At 38.1% G+C, this 23154-nt stretch overlaps 1 protein-coding gene across 4 annotated transcripts in view; it reads left to right on the top strand.

Annotated features, from left to right (window-relative positions):
- CCSER1 (coiled-coil serine rich protein 1) overlaps positions 1 to 23154 on the top strand; it is a 1477979-nt gene that overhangs the window by 582250 nt on the left and 872575 nt on the right. The gene's annotated exons all lie outside the window — the stretch shown is intronic.

The raw sequence follows: 23154 nt of genomic DNA, 5'->3' as shown, positions 1-23154 counted from the left end.
GACTTTTACCATAGTTGTTCCTACCTCGAGCCAGGGACTGGCCTCTTGTAAGTGCATCTATTAGTTTGACTTTGGGGAAGGAGACTGGTAATCTCCTAGGTGAAGCAGCTTCCTGTAGCAAAGGGAAATTTTCCAAAGGAATCAACTGTGAATCTTCAGCAGGCAACTCATAGAAACTGGATTTAATAAAGGAAGTACAGATAGGCACCAAAAGTGTTCAGTATACTTTATTGAGCTAGCAAGAGTATAGCCATATTTAATTATACACACACACACAGAGTCTTCTTTATCCAAGATAATGTCAGTATTTCTGGAGGCAACAGTATATCAAGGTTTATATGTAGTGGGTGATGTGGTAAAGTAATGTATATTCAACCATTATAGGAGGGAGAAGGCGCAACGATTTCTCCCTTCTGCTTACATACTTTTAAAGTGCATGAAGCAAAAAATTAGGTTTTTTTTTTTTATCATACATCTCTGGGTTGCTATATAAACTATGTATGTCCACATACCTTCACCTGTTTTATGACATGTGTAGTAATATCTTATTTATCTAGCTGCCACATATCTCCAAACTCAAACTAACTAAAATATGATGTGGATCATTAGTCTCTGAAAACTGCTAATGAGCTCCCAAGAGTCGCAATAAATGGCACAAAGTGTTGTGCTGGCTGAGACAATGCCACCCATCTATTGGGAAGATATGATTATAAACAAAATATCTTCCACCCCAGAAATCCTCAAAGGTAGTAGAAAAGGAGGATGCTTTTATGATTGAATAAGGACTGTGAGGAGATCAAACCAGTCAATCCTAAAGAAAATGAACCCTGAATATTGATTGGAAGGACTGATGCTGAAGCTCTAATACTTTGGCCACCTGATGTGAAGAGCTGACTCATTGGAAAAGACCCTGATGCTGGGAAAGATTGAAAGCAAAAGGAGAAGAGGAGGGTGGCAGAAGATGAGATGGTTAAATAGCATCACCAACTCAATGGACGTGAATTTGAGCAAACTCTGGAAGATGGTGGACTGGTATGTTGTGTAGTCCATGGGGTCACAAAGTCGGACATGACTTAGCAACTGAACAACAGCAAAGCTGTGTGATGATGGCAGATGGCAAAGACAGAAAACTCACCCTTTTCATATAAGTAACTGGATACAACTCCCTGCATACATGTTCTCAGGACTATATGAAAACTAGTCCTCAAGTAGAGAGAACTTCACAGCACCATTTGTCACACATAACTCATCGTAAATTTGCCTGGTAATTGGGATGACCATCTTTATTAATTGGTTACCTTTATCTGGGGAGAAACAAGCTTCTCATCTTTTGAGATCCTCATCTATCTTCTATGTCTTTTGACAGGAGAGAGTTTTGCCTCTTGGAGCAAGGTACTCCAAAAGTTGAGCAACATCACTCCCATAGTAATTGGGAGATGGGGGTGCTACTTCCCTTGATGATGTCCCTTGGTCTGAAATCTGAAGAAAGGCCCATCTAGGTTTCAAAACAAACCATATATTTCAAAGAGAGGAAAAGTACAAGTAAACGCTTGTAAATGCTTTGTAAAAGTACAAAGTAAATGCTTTAAGAAAATCAAAAAGAAGGAAATATTTTCTATTATTTTTGACACAGAGAATTAAACCTCTTATTTGAAATTAAATTTTTATTTAATTTTGCAGTACTTGTGTTAGAGTTCCTTAACCCCAGGGTAATCGTTTACTCTTACTTCTAACACAGCTACAGAGTTTCAAAGCCCCAACTTATCTGTTATTTAGGATGCAGGCTTCTTGTTAGAGGCAGACCCCTGCTGCCTACAGCATGATGAAGGGAGAGTTATCAAGTCTGACAGTGACTGAAGAGAAAATACTTATAAAAAGCATATGGAGAAGGATGACAAGGAAGACAGGAGGAGGGGCAGGGTAGGAAGAAGGAAGCAGTCAGGAGCCTTTTCTGGTGGGATAGACAGTCCTGCAACCATGGAACCCCTGAGGGCATCAATTCATCACCACCCAAAATTATAAATGACCTTTAAGATCATTTATGATCTCTAAATTGTTTAACACTTTCAGTCCACAGTCCATCTCAAGGCTGCCTTAAAGTCACATTCCTGATATCATGAAAGATGCCTTTGATCATATCTCAGATTTCTCTCCTGTTCTCACAGCCTATGAGGAAATAGGCACATTGTCTGTAAGCAAGTGGTTGGTTTTTTATAAGTATATTAGGGTTTTATACAGATTGTTGTGTATGTGGGTAAGACACCCCTAGGAAGCTTCAGGGAAGCCTAACCCAGGATGAAGGGAAAGAGTAATTGCTTAAGTACTTGTATAAGCAAAATGTTTTTGTCCTAAATTTACTATGGCTATTTTTCAGTGAGTGGTTTAGTAAGTGTAGCATATACTTAACAAATATCAGTTCAGTCTCTGAAACCAGACTGCCTGGGTTAAAATCCAAGCTCTCCCATGTGTGTAACCTTGAGAAAATTATTTCAACCTCTATCACAGTTTTCTGATTTTAAAATGTGATTATTTATAAGTGTTTACCTCATAGGATTGTTATGAGTATTAAATGAGTTTTCAGAGAGAGAGACTATCAAAACAAATCAACAAATATAAGCTATTATTTATAAACTATTACTTATAGTACAGGTCTTCAACCTGGAGATAACCTGTGCTTTTATTTGAGGAAGAAAAAAAGACAAGTATGATATTTCTTAGAAGATTTCCTAACCAAAATGTGTTTTTATCACATGGAGAGTGTGCTCTCTAAATATGTTAGAAAAATAATATTATGTTGCTATATCATCATATATTCAATAAATGTCTATTACAACGTAATTATATCTGAGTTTATTTTTTTAGCTTCACAAAATGTTAATTTGAAATCATATTGGTATTGTTTTAGCTTAATTATGTTGGTCTCTGGATTCCCTGGTAGCTTAGCTGGTAAAGAATCTGCCTGCAATGTGTGAGACCTGGGTTCAATCCCTGGATAGGGAAGATCTCCTGGGGGAGGGCATGGCAAACGACTCCAGTGTTCTTGCCTGAAGAATCCCATGGGCAGAGAAGCGTAGTGGGCTACAGTCCATGGGGTTGTGCCGGGGTCCAGCCCTGGTGGATCCAGGGTAATTCGAAGGGGAGACGGAATCAGCATCCTAGGAAAAAACTTATTTAAAGAGAGATTAGAAAAGGATAGTGTAGTAGGAAATATTAGTGGAGAAAAAGATGCTGAATAACTTGGTTTACCTGGAACACCAATAAAACTCCAAGAGAAGGAATTTGCACCACCTACATAGGCCACAGGCATCTTTCCGTTCTCCTGAAGGAGAGGAGACACTGAGGCCTCCCTGGTCAGATCTTAGAAGCCCAGGCAAAATTAGCAGGCTTGGAGAGTACCCACGCTCCAGATGGGAATTCAGCCAGAAGGGGAAAGAAAGAATGACATGGGGGAATCACTTTCCAGAAACTGATCCGTTTTATTTTCAGGTTTGCTTATATACTTTTTGTTATACATAGGGATGAATACAGAGTCACGTGGGGTCAGCAGACCTCACCCTTGTCAAAATCAGGTGCTTCATATAAAATTATACAAAGGTCTCAGGGGTTTTACATCATCTTCTGGCCATGAGGCCTGCTGACATTTTATGGCCCTTTCTGATAACGGTCAGTCAACCAGAAAACTTATTTTTTCCAGGGGTGATTTTTTCTTAAACCAGGCGCCACCCTCCGAAGGCACCAGATAAAGTTGCATTCCTATAGGGTGAGGGTGCGGGGGGCTATAATCAAGAAAAGGAATTTACTTAGCCTAAGGTTTAACATGATTAATATCAAAGGTTAATGCTTATTTCTCCTATATGCTAGTTATATTCATTATAAGGGCAGGGAATATGGAGATTTAGCGGCAAATATTGGCTCAACAAATGAAAAACCCTTCACCAATATAATTTCTAATCAACCCACTATACTATACTAATAATTTTCAAACTTCTCAAAAGAGTCTGTATTTAGAAAGTTTTAAAGCATCTCGTGCCTCTCACGGTTTGGGAGGCTGTAAACAATCACATGTGGCTGGATGAACCTGCTCAGGTAGGCTAGAGAACCTTCAGAGGAGTTTGTAAGTTGAAACACTCTTGTCACACCCAGGAATTTTTATTAACTTGGAGCTGTAAGTTAACTCCTTCTCCAAAAGAGGTGGTGGGGCAACAGCCCCCCATAAAGTCAGAGGTATAGGTGACAGCATGAAACAGTAAAGTAGGCACTCTGGTTTTGGGGGAAGATGCTCGGGAACAGGAGGTCTCCTGAGGCTCAATCCCGCCTTTGCATTATGCCGAGCCTCCTCCCTCATGACCTTTGCCACGGGCAGAGTTCCTCACGCTGGCTCCCGGCAGGGTTGTAAGAGTTGGACGTGACCTAGCGACTTAATACCACCGCCGCCAACATAAAAGTTTACTTTTTGCTTTGCAGCATGTCCGTTTCGTAGCCAGAGCTTTGTTCCATAGTCTTTGAGGGTCCCAGACTGTTGAAGGCACCTAATATCCTGCAGCTGCATCGTCTTCATCACCATAGCAATAAAAGGAAACACATGGACTCATGCCTGTTCTGGGCTTGATCCCAGAAGAGGCACACTTTATCTCAGTTGATCTCCAGTCAGATGTAGTCCCAGTGCCCCATTTAACCAAGGGAAATGGAAAGGGGCAGAAAAAGTGGTTATTGGTGAGCACTAGTAATGTGTCCTGACAGTCAGGGACTCGTTTTGCCTTCAATATATGTAGGTTTATGTAAACTATCTGGAGAAGGAAATGGCAACCCACTCCAGTACTCTTGCCTGGAGAATCCCATGGACAGAGGAGCTTGGTGGGCTACAGTCCACAGGGTCTCAAAGAGTGAGACATCACTGAGCGACTTCACTTTCACTTCACTTTCACTATGTAACCTCTCAGAACTTGGGAACTACATGGGTGTTACTGTACCCATCTTGCTTTATTAATTACTGGTTTTGTGTGTGTGTGTGTATGTGCACGCTCAGTCACTCAGTCATGTCCCACTCTTTGTGCCTTTGTGAACTGTAGCCCTCCAGGCTCCTCTGTCTGGAAATTTCAAGGCAAAGACACTGGAGTGGGTTGCCATTTCCTACTCCAAGGGATCTTCCTGACCCAGGGATCGAACTCACGTCTCTTGCGTCTCCTGCATTGGCAGTGGATAGATACTTTACCACTGCACCATCTGGGAAGCATAGCTTTAAATTTGGAATTAATTTTTCATTATTAAAATTTGTTAGTATTTTCTTTTTCACTCTTTGCTAATAAATTATAGTCTTTCTTGGGTTATTTTTGAACATCTAATTACAGTAAGCTACTGCTTTGCCTAATGGTGGTCATATTGCTCTTAGTTAATCCATATTTTCCACAAGTTTATATACATCATAGTCTAATTAATACATAGCAAAGACATGTTCTGGCTTTCAGTAATTTGAGTCATTTACAGTTGACATTTTAAGAATTTGACCAGTTGCTAAATAATCTCATTATGAGAAGACTTTCAGGGGAAATTAACAAGTTTTACAGTGAAAATGATTTTAAAATAGACAAATTCTAACTAAATTATTTTGAAGCCAATGTTTCTTTTTTTATTCACCAAATATATGAATTTAGAAATGTTTTCTGCTACAATTTAATTATATTTAAATTATTAAAAAGAAAATGGCATACCTATTTGAATCAATGGAAAAATAGCACATCCCTTAAATGGAGACTATGGGGTTTTGCTAAAATTAATAAAAATATAATGTCTCAAGTAATAAATTAATGAGAGATTGTATGTTTGATAATAGTCTGAAATTGTCTTGCAAGGCATTTCTTTGACTGAAAGAACGAGAAGAACAAAATAATTGCTATCTTTTTTCAGTCTCTTCCTCTAACATATTTCTAAGCTTTCAGCATTTAATAATTATGCAAAGGATACTTTCCTCGATCCTCCCACCTGTCATGTTTTGTTTGCTTTGTTTGTACTCTGAGGAATGCCCAAGTTTAACTGATTCAGAGCTTTGAATGAACAAAGTAGATTTTGAATGAACAGCTTCACATGATCTCCTAAGGTTTAAAACAGAGTCTTATAACTGTCAACATTAGAAAAGTATTGATCATAGTTACCATTTTGTGTCACAAAGGACTATATGCTGTTTTACGTTATTTGGGGATGTAATTATTTTCTTTAGGAAAATGTGCTGTGTTTGGGAAAGAAGGTTTGAAATGTGTTTCCTCTAACTTGTTGAGCTTTCGTTTCCTTGTTTCCAAATACGGAACATAAGTCTCTCTCTTTCGAGGATCAGATGATGTGACTAGAATAGTGCCCTACATGCTATGCCCACTTTAAAAGTAGCACCGCCTATTCTATTTGCCCTTTACTGTTTAAGCTTGTGTTTGTTCAAGTTTATAAATTCTTTGAGCTAGAAGAAATTTTTTATCTCCCTACAGTTTACATTTTATATTTCTTCATTATTTTAGGTAGATGTCTGTTTCTTGGTTTAGAACTTCAGAGCCAGGGGAAAACAGAAAACAATAAAATGGGCTGGCTTAGAGTTATTCATTAATATTTTTAAGGCTTCCTTGATGGCTCAGATGTTAAAGAATCTGTGTGCAATGCAAGAGACCCTGATTCAATTCCTGGGTTTGGAAAATCCCCTGGAAGAGGGAATAGCAACCCACTCCAGTATTCTTGCCTGGAGAATCTCGTGGACAGAGGAGCCTGGCAGGTTACAGTCCATGGGGTTGCAAAGAGTTGGACACAACTGAGTGACTACACTTTCACTTCTAGAGTTATTCATTAATATTTTTACTTTTCTAGGAATTGCCAGGTAGTTATGGTTGCTTTAAACATTTGGACTCAATTCCATCCACTGAAAATCTACTGTATAGTATAGAATGTTTTGATCTGAAGTCACAGAAAATCTCAGCTTGAGCCTACTCGAGCAACATCTAAAAATGGTAGTCTGTGGTAGGGTCAGCTCCAGGCACAGAACAATTAATCTTGTTATCCAGTGCCAAGGAATTAATGGCATCAATTTAAGGCTAGTGACAAGATGGCAGCAGCATTTCCAAGCCATACTTCCAGACACAACCACATCCTAATGAGAGGAAATTTATGACTGTTTCATTCTTAAGATTGAGGAAACTTCCCCCCAGGAATTCCAGTAGATTTATCAGAATTATCCCATTCCTATACAGAATACTAGAAAGTAGAGCAGAATTATCACTCATTTAGGAATGTAATGGGTGTTAGGGCATCAGAGACACTACTCTGAGCCACGTTTTTAGCTACTCAGCGCACAGACACACATTCTTCACATATACAAGCATGGGCATGCGTATCTCTTTGGAAATGTCTTTCATACCGTCTCTAAAATGAGACAATACAGAGACTCACAGAGTTATTAAATACTAAAGCAAATTCAAGTTCAGGATCTCTGTGTTAAGTGTAGACCTTTCTATCAAGTTGGAATGTAACTCTTTATAGTCCAGTTAAAGAGTTTTTCACTTACTGCCTCAGGCCAGCAACTTCTGTTGGTAGAGAACAGGAAAGATTATCACCATAGAAACTAGTTCAAAAAATGGTGAAGACAAAGCACCGTGGTATTCCTGGAAAATAATAACGAACAGTGGATATTCTCTAGTAGTTGAGTAAATTCCTTATTCGGCCTCTGAAAGCTCCTTGTTGGGGGATGGGGATGTTGGTGGCAACTTCTTGTTCATATTGACAGTGGACATGTGGGGAATGGGCGTGTGAAAGAATGCCTTATCCTGGGACTGCACAGTTTTAGCAGCTCCCTCCCTATTGAGTGAGTTTGGTGACCGGAAAATTGGTCTAATTACAGGAATACACTGTTGATGAGACTTAGAGTCATTTAGGAATGCAATTTCCTTAAAACTCTAACTCGTTTTCATTTGATTGCATAGCCTGGTAACCAAGCCAGAGAGCTGGGTCATCAAATTATTTTTCCTGTCAGTCTCATCCACCCTCTCCCTCAGTCTCATGATCATCATTCTGTAATGACCTCTACCATGAAGACAATCGAAAGAATAGCCTGATGTGGGAATGCACATGTATACCTTATCCCATCCATACATCTTTTAAAGATAAGATTGTCTCCTTCTCTAGGTGAGTATTTAACTGGAGGTGTTTGCTGGAAATCTGGAGTTACAGGGTTTCCTTTTGCTTTGATCAAACGTTCCATTCTGTCTCCATTCTCACTGTCTGTACATTACCCACAGCTTGGGATAGAAAGTGTGGTTTTTCAAACCCCTTGATGCTCCACATAATTATTAGACTGTTGATCAACTAACATTGTAGCTCAAGACATGAACAGCCTCTTTAAGCAGAATTGTAGTTCACTCCTTCTTTGCTTAGTAACACATCAACTTTAGCCCAGGCATAACTCTTTCTTGAAGGACTTAACTGAAAGTTTCAAGAATTAGCCAAAATACCAGTGTTCTGAAAATTCCCTATTGGTTTGCAAAAGGAGTAGCCAATTAGCCAAATGTTTCCAAACCACACAAGAATGGTCATTAACCGTGAATCTTTGAAGAATCAAGTGGATTATTCTCTCTTGCTTTATCTCTTTTTCAACGGTTAAACAGTTTAGGGTCTGTTACTTGTGACAACTCATTTCTAGTAATAGATTTGGTATCAAGGTACTTCTGTAAGCAAGGAGGGCTTCCCAGGTGGCATTGGTGGTAAAGAACACACCTGCCAATGCAGGAGGAGTAAGAGATGTGGGTTTAATTGCTGGGTCTAGAAGATGCTATAGAGGAGGGCATGGCAACCCATTCCATTATCCTTGCCTGAAGAATCTCATGGACAGAGAAGCTTGGCAGGCTGCAGTCCATGGGGTCCCACAGAGTTGGAAATGACTGAAGCAACTTATCACACATAAGTGAGGAACTGAAAATATTGATTAAAGAAGCAGCACACAACTGGCTGTAGTGAGGGTCCTGTGTGCCTTATAATAGGATTCAACTCGACTGTAATTTTCTTGGTCAGTGTGTTTCTCCAGGGCTGGTAGCAAAATAGCTTCAGTTCTTTCAGGCACGATATGAGTCTGGAATAGAAAGGAATAATTTCTTCACAGGTCTTAGGTCTGAGTAAATTTTCCACAGAAGTGCTTTAGAATTCTTATCTTAATATCTAATATAAACTTATTGAGAGCATATATTTCATAATTGACAGGTGACCACCAATGAGAAGTGATTACTTCATGCTACAAGGAAATCTATTTCTGGGAATCAGGAATGCAAGGGGCAGAAATATGTTTTAGAGACTCCTGGGATCTAACTCTGATCCAGTTCCCCAGACCATCCCCAACCTCACTCATCTTTGTTAAGATGGCCTTGTTGATGCTGAGTTTTGTTAAAAGAAACTAAGAAAGTTTGAACATCATAAGCATTTCTTTACAAATAAGAGCACAGATCTTTAGGGTACATTTTTCTGAGATGGTAATATAACCCCAAATATAAAAGGGCAGAGGTAGAGAAAACATTAGTCTATGTTTTCAATTCTGTCTAGAGGCAACATGCAAGCCACACATGTATTAACAAGAATATCTGGGTCCTCTTTGGGCTTCCCAGGTGGCACTAGTGATAAAGAATCTGCCTGCCCCTGCAGGCAGATGTAAGAGATGCAAGTTCCATCCCTGGTTCAGGAAGATCCCCTGGAGAAGGGAATGGCAATCCACTCCATTATTCTTACCAGAAGAATCCCATGGACAGAGGAACCTGGTGAGGTCCAGTCCATGAGGTCACAGAGAGTCCGACAGGATTGAAGAATTGAGCACACACACATACACTGAGACAAAGAAAATTTATGACAGGCCAATTTAATTGATGCATAATTGAAACTTTTAAAGACTTTGAATGAATTATCTTCTTTCTGCAGGCAAATATTTACAAAATTACTATTTGATAAATCAGTTGTGCTTTCAGATTCTGAGTCACCTCAAGACAGATAAGTATAAGTTGGTTACTTGATGAGTAACTTTTAAGAATATACTTAACTGCTCAAAGTCTCAATTACTTCATCTAGAAAATAGAAGTTATAATCTTCCATACTTCATATAGTTGCCTTGAGTGTTAAATATATGCCCAGTGCAGTGCCTAAGATATGGTAGATCCTTAGTAAGTGACTAACAACTTTTGATAATAAAATTTTAATAATAAAAATTTGTGATTAGTTATCCTTTTACAATTCATTTTTAAATATATATGAAAAATACCAAACTCATCTATAGAGTTCTTGTGATCATGAAAAATCTGGTTTAAGAAAGTACTTTTCATTTGCAAATCCCATCATGAAGTTGAAAGCTAAGTTACATAAAACTTTACACAATTATTTCATTGTTTCTCTGATTCATAACTTTGCTAACTGCCTGTCCAATCACCGGTCTAATGTGCCTTGACTTACAATTTTATATGTCTTTATTAGATTACTAAATCTTTTTTTAATATGATAATCAAATGTCAATCATTTAATCATTTCTAATCTCAAATACTTTTGGGGCATCTACTGTAATCTTAGAGTACATTTTATTTCATGACTTCCTCATTGTATTCTGTTTATGCATTGCAATATGAAAAATGGTTCATGGTCAAATAAGTTTTGAAAACCCTCGATTAAAAGTAATGAGTTTAGGAGAGAGATTTGCTTAGAGGCATAGTGATGGCAGTAACATGCAGTGACACTTGACAGCGTGGCGGTAATTCAAACTGTGGTTCCAGAATAACAAAGCATAGAGTAATTGATGCTTACAATGATATTCCTATCATACATTAGAATGAAATGTGATTCAGTATACTCAAATTAATAAGGTGGGTTATGTATAACAGATTTTACAATAATATCTATTTAACGTAGAACTTTTCAAAGAAATTTTGAAATTGAAATTAGAACTTCAGTTATACTGAAAATTATGAAATACCTCATTCCATAATGATACATAACTTGTTAAATAGCTTGTTAATTTTGAAGAATTATTTCTACTTAATGAATGACCATTACCTTTTAACTCTTTCAGTTAGCTATCATAATAAGGATAGTGTGGTGCCTCAAACACATTACATTAGCTAAACTAGGTAATAGTTTAGCTAATTACCTAAACTTCAGTAGGTGCATCCAGACTGTAACACAGTTAATCGTAAATTACAAAATTATTTTACTTTCTTTTAGCCCTTTAACCAAATACCATACAGCAGGATCAACTATAACAGTATCAAATTCAGCTTAAAATTAAGTGGTATATTTTATTTTGTTCATTTTCCATTCAAACGTAATAGATGACCTATTGACTGTTAAAGTTATTTTTACTTTTCTTATTTTAAATGCATGCTTTTAATTCTTTCTAAATATGCCTATTTGTGGAAGGGGATTAAAGAAACTAATACTATGTTAGAAAATAATACTATCTTACAAATATGGGCACAGCTTTATAACTCAGAGTTAAAGCTCGATAGAGTGGAACTTCTAGGCATGGGGTCAATGATGAGGATGGGCTCATTAAATATTATTCTACTTCACAGTGGCCTGAGTCTTCAAATTATCTATTAAAAGATGGTTAACATTTGTTAGTAACTGAATGATAGTTACTGATCTAAGACTAGAGCCTTATATATGTAAACATATTTAATATGCATAAAAATCTCAATAAGATAAAAACAATAACAAATGTTCAGATACTATCTTCATTTTAGAGATGTGAAACATGTTTTGCAATTATACTTTAAAATAATTTTACCCCCATTTACTCTTTCCCTGTTACAAGTTAAAGTTGGGTGTTCTAGATTCTGAAGAAAGGTAAGTAATTGAAAACTCAATTTCTATTTCATTCCAGAAAGGAAATTCATTAACAGGATGGGATCTGTCTAGAGAAAAATTCATTGACGTGATAACACATTTATGAACAAGTCATAAAACCAGAGGTGGGGATACACTTGAATACCTGACTATTAGTTCAGTGTTCAGTTGACTATCAGCTGTAAGGCTTGGTTTTTGTCATTTTTTGCAACTTACCTTTGTGTTACCTCTGAAAACTCTCCAGGTTTCAATCTTTTATAAAGTAAGGTATAAATCTAAATTATTCCTAAATTGTCTAATTTTTGTGATACTCTGAAGTTATGCTGTCAAACAGACACCAAAGCCAATTCATTCCTGAAGTGTCTAATACATGTCCTGTACAATACTACTATGGGAGGGAAGGGAGGAAGGGAGTGAAGAAGCAAGAAAGGTGGGAGGGGAAGGGAGTGGAGGAGCAGGAAGGAAAGAAGGTAAATTCCTATCTTTCATTATATAATTCAGTTGTCAGAAAAAAAAGCACACATGTTAAAAATTCTGTAAAGAGTCCTTTTATGACAATGAAAGTGCCATGGCAATTTAGAAACTCATATTTGCTCTAATAGTCTTAACCAAGACAAATGAACTGAAAGAGTAACAGCTAGCGTGATAAGTAAGAACCCTGGACTAGGAATTAGAAAATTTCAAATAAATCCCAATTTGTTTCCAAATTGTTCTTCAAGCCTATCATGAATTAGGTACTTCAGTAACCACTTGATGTTTAATAATAATCCTCAGTTTTATTGAACCAAAGTTGAAGTCTTCAAATTTTATTGATTAAAAGCATAACTTATTTTTTTTTCCTGGTAGAAAAATTATATTTGTGTTATGAGCTTTTTCTTGAATCCTTATATTCAAAAAGTTGTAGAAATTGAGTGTGCAGTTACTTAATGATGGCTAGGCAGCTACTTTACTTAGTTTGCAGTATGATGTTAACTTTCCCTGCTTAATTGAGAGAAAAGGTCAGTCACCATACCAGCTTTTAATGCCAGTGGATTGTTTTGTGCTGTAGAGAAACCTAATGGTTCAAAATGTTCTATTCTTTGAGGGTATGGAAAATGGCTTCATGTTTGTTTGGTTTGTTTCCTTAAGAGCTCGGATTAACTCTAAAACTCTTTTTTCAGTCTTACAAACAGTCAGAGCTTATTAAATGTGGCAATCTCCACCAAATATTCCCTTCAATATAAAAAGCTCCATTAAGCCAGGATATTGGGTCTTTCTCACTGCGTGATACGTCTGTGTGTGTGGGTGTGTGTGCATGCATGAGTGTTTCTGTATGTGGTTTAGTTTATGAAACCAGTTTAAACACTGCATTCTTAAAAAGCTGGCTACAATCCTACATTTTATAGAGAAGAAAAGATGTTTAGGAATCATTTACTACACTACCAAATCTGAATGCCAATGAGCTATGATTTACCATTATAATGTATTCTTTACTAATGTTGCCTTCCTTTGCTCTCAGAGGAATGTAAGGAGAGGGCCAGAATTGGCAAAAATGTTTTGTTTTGTTTCTGCCTTCTTTTTTTGCTAATCCAGAATTTTTGATCTCTATACATTTTTCCGAAAGAGATGGGAATACCAGACCACCTGACCTGCCTCTTGAGAAACCTATATGCAGGTCAGGAAGCAACAGCTAGAACTGGACATGGAACAACAGACTGGTTCCAAATAGGAAAAGGAGTACCTCAAGGCTGTATATTGTCACCCTGCTTATTTAACTTCTATGCAGAGTACATCATGAGAAACGCTGGACTGGAAGAAGCACAAGCTGGAATCAAGATTGCTGGGAGAAATATCAATAATCTCAGATATGCAGATGACACCACCCTTATGGCAGAAAGTGAAGAGGAACTAAAAAGCCTCTTGAAGAAAGTGAAAGAGGAGAATGAAAAAGTTGGCTTAAAGCTCAACATTCAGAAAACGAAGATCTTGGCATCCGGTCCCATCACTTCCTGGCAAACAGATGGGGAAACAGTGGAAACATTGTCAGACTTTATTTTTGGGGACTCCAAAATCACTGCAGATGATGACTGCAGCCATGAAATTAAAAGATGCTTACTCCTTGAAAGGAAAGTTATGACCAACCTAGATAGCATATTCAAAAGCAGAGACATTACTTTGCCAACAAAGGTCTGTCTTGTCAAGGCTATGGTTTTTCCAGTAGTCATGTATGGATGTGAGAGTTGGACTGTGAAGAAAGCTGAGCGCTGAAGAATTGATGTTTTTGAACTGTGGTGTTGGAGAAGACTCTTGAGAGTCCCTTGGACTGCAAGGAGATCCAACCAGTCCATTCTGAAGGAGATCAGTCCTGGTTGTTCTTTGGAAGGACTTATGCTAAAGCTGAAACTCCAATACTTTGGCCACCTCATGTGAAGAGTTGACTTATTGGAAAAGACTCTGATGCTGGAAGGGATTAGGGGCAGGAGGAGAAGGGGACGACAGAGGATGAGATGGCTGGATGGCATCACTGACTCAATGGACGTGAGTCTGAGTGAACTCCGGGAGTTGGTGATGGACAAAGAGGCCTGGCATGCTGCAATTCATGGGGCTGCAAAGAGTCGGACATGACTGAGTGACTGAACTGAACTGAACTGAACTGATACACTTTGACAACCATTAGGGCACTAAAAGATCTAAAAAAGCTAAAATGTTAAAGTTGAGGCTTTGAATAAAAGTCTCATAAAATAAGAACTTGATATCTTTCATCCATTATAAATAAAGGTCTAGCATAAATGAGAGATTTTGTGACTTGTGAGACTAAAGAAATTTTAAAATTACCTCTAATAAAATGAAATATAATGAATTAATTCTTAAATATTTGATCTGTAGAAATTCAGTGATAACATTTCTTTTTTTTTTTGCAGATTTTCATTGTATAATGTATTGTGTGAGAACTCTAGAACTTGAAGCTGAAATGAATCAAAAAATGCTCTTTATTGCTTTACTCTTTGTTGTTGTTGTTCAGTCGCTAAGTCTTGTCCAACTCTTTGTGACCCCATGGATGCCAGCACACCAGACTTCCCGGTCCTTCGCTGTCTCCCAGAGTTTATTTAGATTCATGTCCATTGAGTCAGTGATGCTATCTTACCATCTCATCCTCTGCCATCCTCTTCTCCTTTTGCCTTCAGTTATTGCCACCATCAGAGTCTTTTCCATTGAGTCAGCTCTTCTCATACTGCCAAAGTATTGACACTTCAGGATCAGTCCCTCCAGTGAATATTCACGGATTGATTTCTTTTAGGATTGACTGGTTGGATCTCCTTGCAGTCTAAGGAACTCCCAAGTGTCTTCTCTAGCACCACGATTAAACAGCATCAATTCTTCGGTGCTCAGCCTTCTTTATGATTCAACTCTCACATCTATACACGACTACTGGAAAAACTATAGCTTTGACTATACAGACATTTGTTGGCAAAGTCATGTTTCTACATTTTAATATGTTGTATAGGTTTGTCATAGCTTTCCTTCCAAGGAGCAAGCACCTTTTAATTTCATTGCTGCAGTCACCATCCTGAGTGATTTTGAAGCCCAAGAAAATAAAAGCTGTCACTGCTTCCACTGTTTCCCCATCTATTTGCCATTAATCAGATGCCATGATCTTAGTTTTCTGAATGTTGAATTTTAAGCCAGGTTTTTCACTCTCCTCATTCATCCACATCAAGAGGGTTTTTAGTTCCTCTTCACTTTCTGCTCTTAGAGTGGCATCATCTGTATATCTGAGCTTGTTGATATTTCTCCTGCTAACCTTGATTCCAGCTTCACCCTGGCCAGCATTTCACGTGATGTATTCTGCATGTAAATTAAATGAACAGGGTGACAATGTACAGTCTTTTCATACCCCTTTCCCAATTTAGAACCAGTCCATTGTTCCATGTAAGATCCTAAACTTTTGGGATACTTCTTCACTTGCATACAGGTTTCTCAGGAGGCAGGTAAGCTGGTCTGGTATCCCATCTCTTTAAGAATTGTTCACAGTTGTGATTCACACAGCCAAAGGCTTTCACATAGTCCATGAAGCAGAAGTAGATGTTTTTCTGGAATCCCCTTTCTTTCACTATGATCCAAGGGGTGTTGGCAATTCAATTTCTAGTTCCTCTGCCCTTTCTAAATGTAGCTTGTACATCTGGAAGTTCTCAGTTCACATACTTTTGAAGCCTGGCTTGAAGGATTTTGAGCATAGTCTTACTAGCATGCAACATGAGCGCAATTGTATGGTAGTTTGTACATTCCTTGGCACTGCCCATTTTGGGGATTGGAATGAAAACTGGCCTTTCCAATTCTTTGGCCACTGCTGAGTTTTCCAAATTTGCTTGCATATTGAGTACAACACTTTCACAGCATCATCTTTTAGAATATTATATAGCTTAGCTGAAATTCTGTCACCACTAATATGCTTGTTTGCAGTAATGCTTCCTAATGTCCAGTTGATTTCAGACTCCAGTATATATTTGGCTCTAGGTGAGTGACCACACCATCGTGGTTATCTGGATCATTAAGACCTTTTTTGTATAGTTCTGTGTATTCTTGCCAGCTGTTTTTAGTGTCTCTGCTTCTGTTAGCTCCTTAATGTTTCTATTCTTTATTTTGTCCCTCCTTGCATGAAATATTCCCTTGATATCTCAAATTTTCTTGAAGAGACCTCTAGTCTTTCCCATTCTGTTGTTTTCCTCTACTTCTTTGCAGTGTTCCTTTAAGAAGGCCTTCTTATCTCTACTTGCTATTCTCTGGAGCTTTGTATTCTGTTGGGCATATATTTCCCCTTCTCCCTTGCTTTTTCCTTCTACTGTTTCCTATATGTAAAGGCTCCTTGCATTTCTTTTCCTTTGGGATCATTTAACCTAATGATTCTCAATATTAGTGGCAAATGAGGCAAGCTAAAGAGCTTTTTGTAAAGGAGTATAAAAGTAGAAAATTGATTATGGATTTTTGTTTTCTGATATCTGCTATATGAAAGCCTTTTTCCTCTGTACTCAGAGGAGTACATGTGTAAAAGTACATTTCCACAGGGACTGTGAAATCTGACAGGGAAAGAGATATGTACACACACACCCCAAATGTGGTAAGTTAAAATATTTTAAGATCCAAAAAGAGGTACAAATAATACAGTACAGAAGGTAGATATTTGCAGCATTGCTTACTTCTAAAGGCAGTAGAGAAGTTTGCTTGAAGGAGTGGACATTTGAGCTTAACTTCTAATGCAAATGAGTTTTTGATGATCGAGTTACTGGAGAAGGGGATTTCCAGATGTTTAGGAGGAAACAATTAATGTAAGCAAGTTAAGTGTCAAGATGGGAATTATGTTTAAAAAGGATTGTTGTAAAAAAGTATGATAAGTTTTCTGAGAGTTGGACTCACGTAAGTAAAGGTGAAGGAATTAAAACAGAAGATTTTTCTCAGTTAGAAGGGCCTGAATGCCAGTTGAAAGGGCATGGCATTCATTCATGGCCTAAGTGAAATGCTGTCTTTCAGGAAAGGAGACACATGAAAACCCGTGTTTCAGAAAGGATGTTAGGGTGTGGCAAGGCGGGAGACTGAGTTAGGGGCACCTCTTAAAATATAATAGTACAGGCAAGGATTTTAATATATTAAATAGGTTTTCACTTCAATAAAAGATGAAAGCACAGGAAATGAAATTTTGCAAAACAAGCCCCATTCTTGTATTTTGTGATTGTTTCCTTCTAGAAAGTGAAGAAACTAAACAAATAAATGGAAGTGAAGCTTCATCTAGTCTCTGTTGAGGTCTTGTGTGGCTAACTGTATGCAGTATATGTCTGCATGTTGAATATGTGCAGTTCTGTGAAGGTCAATGGTTAATAATCAGTTCTTCAAATAAAAATGCCTTAATTTGTAACATTTGCCAATTTCTGTGGTGTAAAATAATCATTCCCTGTGGCCAATTTCAAACTATCAATGTGAAAGAAATATCGTGTAAATGAATGTGAATTGGGGGAGTTTTGGGAGGAAAACATCTTACTGATTTAGGACTGACAGGTCTTGTTGTTCTGTCGCTCCGCATGTCCAACTCTTTGTGACCTCATGGACCGCAGCACACTAGGCTTCCCTGTTCTTCACCATCTCCTGGAGTTTGCTCAAACTCATGTCCATTGAGTCAGTGATTCCAAACAACCATCTCGTCCTCTGTCATCCCCTTCTCCTCCTGCCTGCAATATTTCCCAGTGTCAGGGGCTTTTCTAATGAGTCAGCTCTTCACATCAGATGGCCAAAGTATTGGAGCTTCAGCTTCAGCATCAGTCCTTCCAATGAATATTCAAGGCTGATTTCCTTTAGGATTGACTGGTTTGATCTCCTTGCTGTCCAAGGGACTCTGAAGAGTCTTCTCCAACAGCACAATTCAAAAGCATCAATTCTTTGGTGCTCAGCCTTCTTTATGATCACTCTTCTTGTGCTGAGGGTCAATCTTTTCCCAAATAGGAAAAAATTCTAGGAGAAGGATCAATGGAAGCTGCATTTACCAGAGATTCTGCTTACGTTAAGATAATGTTTCACTCTGTGGCTACTGACTGTTTAGAAGATATTGTTACTGAGTCCAGGCTCACTCTGTTCACCACACGATAGGCCAGTGAATCTGAGAAATGAGGTGTTGAGGCAAGGAAGAGGCTAGTTGGGGAGTCGGCAGACCAAGATGGCAGGCTAGTGCATCAAAATAACCATCTTCTTGGGGTCTGAGTGCTAGTTTCTTTTAAAGATCAGAGAGAAAGAAGCAATGAGGAACTAAAGTAAAAGGGCAGAATAGAAAGGGAGAGGCAGTGGGAAGTAAAGTGAAAGGGTCCTCAGTCTTGCAAAACATCTCCAAAGGAATGGTGGTCCTTTGGAAAGTGAAAGTGAAGTCAGTCATGTCTGACTCTTTGCAGCCCCGTGGACTGTAGCCTACCAGACTCCTCCACCCATAATTTCCAGGCAAGAATACTGGAGTGGGTTTGCCATTTCGTACTCCAGGGGATCTTCCCAATCCAGGGATCAAACCCGGGTCTTCCGCATTGTAGGCAGACACTTTACTGTCTGAGGCCACCTGGGAAGTCTTCCACCCATCCTTTGGAAGGGGTGTGTTAATTTATTTTATTCACAGGTGGTCATGTCAGGTTCTCTCTCTAGGAGCTGAACAAAGGCATTTTAGTTTATAGTCAGGCAGAGGGTCAGGGTCCTCTGAGGCAAGCTGTTAAGTATGATTAAAATAATAAAAGCAACAAAAAGCAAGTCAAAGAAACAGTTTCCAACATGGAGTCAGAATTGGCTTCCTCCCTGCAACAACATCAGTTTAAAACATTTTTTAGGCTACTCTGATGGGCTGTTCATGCTTCCAAGAAGAGATGAAAATAATTAGAGGGCACCCTGGTAAGGTGACTCCTTCACACCATGACATGGCCCACCTCAAAATTGTCTTTTTCATGTTTTGAATTAAATTCTTTGAAAATAAATGAAAATGAGAAGTTTCATGTAATTGCTGTGATTGATGCATAGTAGTGGAACTGACGCATTGGTGATCAGGATTTAGCTATCAGGAATGGACAGATTTTGGTGAATACTTCAAGGTTTCTTGATAATTTGAGGGCCTTTAGAAAGTGTGAAAACAGAGGTAAACTGTGTGATCCCTCATAAAGATTACAGTATATAATACAGCTGAAAATTTCTAAGCAAAATTGACAGTGGGTATAAAGTTGAGGTAGATATGCTTATTCTGCTCATTACCTTTTTTTTTTTTTTTTGGTTTTCCTTTATTATAAATTGATTAAATTGGTTCTACATGTATTGGCTATAGGAAGATGAAAAATTTCTTGTCTTCTTTGAGAAGGATCAGTTCAGTTCAGTTCAGTTGCTCAGTCATCCAACTCTTTGCGACCCCATGAATCGCAGCACGCCAGGCCTCCCTGTCCATCGCCAACTCCCGGAGTTCACCGAGACTCGCCTCCATCGAGTCAGTGATGCCATCCAGCCATCTCATCTCTGTCGTCCCCTTCTTCTCCTGCCCCCAATCCCTCCCAGCATCAAAGTCTTTTCCAATGTGTCAGCTCTTCGCATGAGGTGGCCAAAGTACTGGAGTTTCAGCTTTAGCATCATTCGTAGTGAAAGAATAACTTAGGTGAGGTAATTTTGGTTTCCAGGTAGCATGAGCTATGTAGTGGTGATTTTCATGATCACATCCTGATGGTATGGAGTCCAGAGAAAAAGCAGTTGTTCTTCTTGTTCTTCATAGTTTTCTGACCTGCATCTTTCCTGCTTCACTAATAACACTTTGTTCAAAGCTTGAAGCCCATCAGACTATTCTGCTTGTTACCCCTCTTCATTGTAGTCTTCTTAGACCCCCAACATATACTTCCCCTAGTCTTTAAAGATTATAGATCCTTACTCATTTTCATGATTTCCAGTATTGCTCCTGAAATATTTCTTCTTTATCCAAATTGTTCCCTCACCTTTCAGCTCCTTGAACTGATTTTTTCATAATCTTCTTCTCCATCCTTTCTCAGGCAGTGTATCCAGGTGCTTACCTGACATTTCGACTCTCATATCTGACTGAAATTTCAAACTTGAAGAAACTAAACTGTTGTGTATATATATATATATATATATATATATATATATATATATATATATATATATTTCACTTCAAATATATATATATATATATATATATATATATATATATATTTCACTGCAATATTCCCTATGCCTGTAAATTCCTATTTAATCCTTACATTGGTTTAGACCCAACCTTAAAAATCAGCATTGTCTCCTCTATTTCTCTCCTAGCCCATATCCAAACAATCAGGAAATTCTGACATTCTACCTTCAAAATATATATACCCTTCAATCAGTTTTCACCATCTGTACTGATAAAACCTTATCCCAACCATCATAAGCTCTCAACATATTACAATCACCTTCCAAGCAGTCTTGCACCTTCTTTGCTTGCCTTTATGCAATCTCTTTTAACCTGGCATTGCCACATTTGCTGAGTTACCAAATCCAACCCACACACAAGGGGAGAAAATTATACAACAGTGCAAATGCAAGCAAGCAGGGATCATTGGAAGCTATTCTAGAAGCCTATTACATTATGCAGTATATCAAGTTTTAAGTGCTAGGCCTGGCATGCAGAATTTAAAGCTAGAAGCTTACTAGCATGCTATAGCAAACACAGAATTCAGCTTTTAATTTGAAAGCTGCTAACATTCTCCTGCCCAAACTGAAGAAGTCCAAGAATGGAAAGGCACTCTTTTCTTCTAGTTCAATACTATACCAGCCAAATCTGCTCATGAAAAGCTGCTTTGTGTAGTTCAAAGTCAACCAGCAGCTCCTGAGGCCCTGGCATCTGTGTTTTGACCAAGTCTATTCAAGGCCATTGTCTTTCTGATGTTTCTGGCACCCAGAGGCTTTGTTGAGGTCCATTCATCCCAAAAACTATCACTTAAGACTCATAACAATGTAAAAATAACTCCTGCCCCTGGGGAAAGTCTCCATAAGCTGCAGACAACCTTTCAGGATAAAACTCTTAGGATCTGAGGCTTAAGGCTCTTGCTCAGAATTTAGCAGTTAAAAAACCTACTGCAGAGCTGTTGAACAGAACACATGTTCTCTGCATGTGATCCAGCTAGCAAAAGAAAGAGGAATGAGCTTTGCCAAGCACACCAAGTTCATCCATCCCAAATTTAGCAGCCAGAAAAGTGATGCTTCTTTGCTAGGCAGAGAAGCTGAGCGTATAACACTAGTAAAGCTCCGTCTACGTGAAAGGAAACATCAGGAATGAGGAATAAGTGTTCCTTACAAACTTCAACAATTCTAATATTTTATTTGCTTTACAACAGTGTTTTCTTTAAATATAGAAAATTAAGCATCGACACAGATAGTTGACTTCATGGTTTATTAATGTTTATATTTAGAAAAGACCTCCACATTCTATTACTGAGAGATGTTTACCTGTATTTTCTTTAAGGTTCTTTTCCATTGTCTTTATGTTTAGCACTTTAATATATTTAAAGCTTATTTGAATGAAATTTAAAGATATAATCCTCCTATACTTAACCAACTAGTAAGTTGCAGGTATTAGTAAACAACCTGGTATTTTTCTCTATGCCTATAGCCCCTGATAGCGCAGTTAATAAAGAATCTGCCTGCAGTGCAGGAGACCCCAGTTCAATTCCTGGGTCGGGAAGGTCTGCTGGAGTAGGGATAGGCTACCCACTCCAGTATTCTTGGGCTTCTCTTTTGGCTCAGCTGGTAAAGAATCTGCCTGCAATGAGAGGGATTGATTTGATTTGGGTTTGATTCCTGTGTTGGGAAGATCTGGAGAAGGGAAAGGTTACCCACTCCATTATTCTTCCCTGCAGAATTCCATGGACTGAATAGTGCATGTGGTCGCAGAGTTGGACATGGCTGAGTGACTTTCACTTATAGAAAGTACAATAAATTTAGAACTCTCAAACTTCCCAAGTAGGAGAAAAATTAGTACTTTAGCCTTGAAGGAAAATTTGATAATGCATGTGAAGTTAGCCAATTATATGCATGTTGTTTAACTGTGACTATACAATTCTATAAACTTATTGGAGGAAATAACCAAAGATTTGTTTGAAGACTATCATCACAGCATTAATTGTAAAGAAAAAATGAAACTGCAAAAATGTCAAAGATTAGCAACTTGGCCAGTGTATAAAGTGTATAATGTGATAGTGTTTTATGTGCTAATCATAAAGTACATTGAAGAAAAATATTTGATACAAGAAAAATCTTGAGAATGTAGTTTTTGGCAAAATTTAGAATATATAATGTACATGAATTCCAATCAGTTAAATCTCACAGAAAAAGACTGAGAAAGGAACATACATGTTAATCAGTGATTATCTTAGCTAGTTGGATTTTTATTTGTTTGATTCTCTATCTGCTTACTTATGAATTCCTTTTTTCTAGTTTGTACTTTACACAATGGCTTATCTCCTCTAATGAATTTAAGATAACCTGAGGCAGGGACTTTTACTGAACATACATCACAAATCTGGTTTGTAGTAGATTCTCAGTTCAGTTCAGTTCAGTCACTCAGTCATGTCCAACTCTTTGCAACCCATGGACTGCAGCACGCCAGGCCTCCCTGTCCATCACCGACTCCCAGAGTTTACCCAAACTCATGTCCATTGAGTTGGTGATGCCATCCAACCATCTCATCCTCTGTCATCCCCTTCTCCTCCCACTTTCAATCTTTCCCAGCATCAGGGTCTTTTCAAATGACCCAGTTTTTCTCATCAGATGGCCAAAGTATTGGAGATTCAGCTT

Source organism: Ovis canadensis, chromosome 6 (genome assembly GCF_042477335.2).
Source record: "Ovis canadensis isolate MfBH-ARS-UI-01 breed Bighorn chromosome 6, ARS-UI_OviCan_v2, whole genome shotgun sequence".
In the NCBI taxonomy this organism is placed as follows: domain Eukaryota; kingdom Metazoa; phylum Chordata; class Mammalia; order Artiodactyla; family Bovidae; genus Ovis; species Ovis canadensis.
This window is presented reverse-complemented; position numbering and strand designations above follow the sequence as displayed.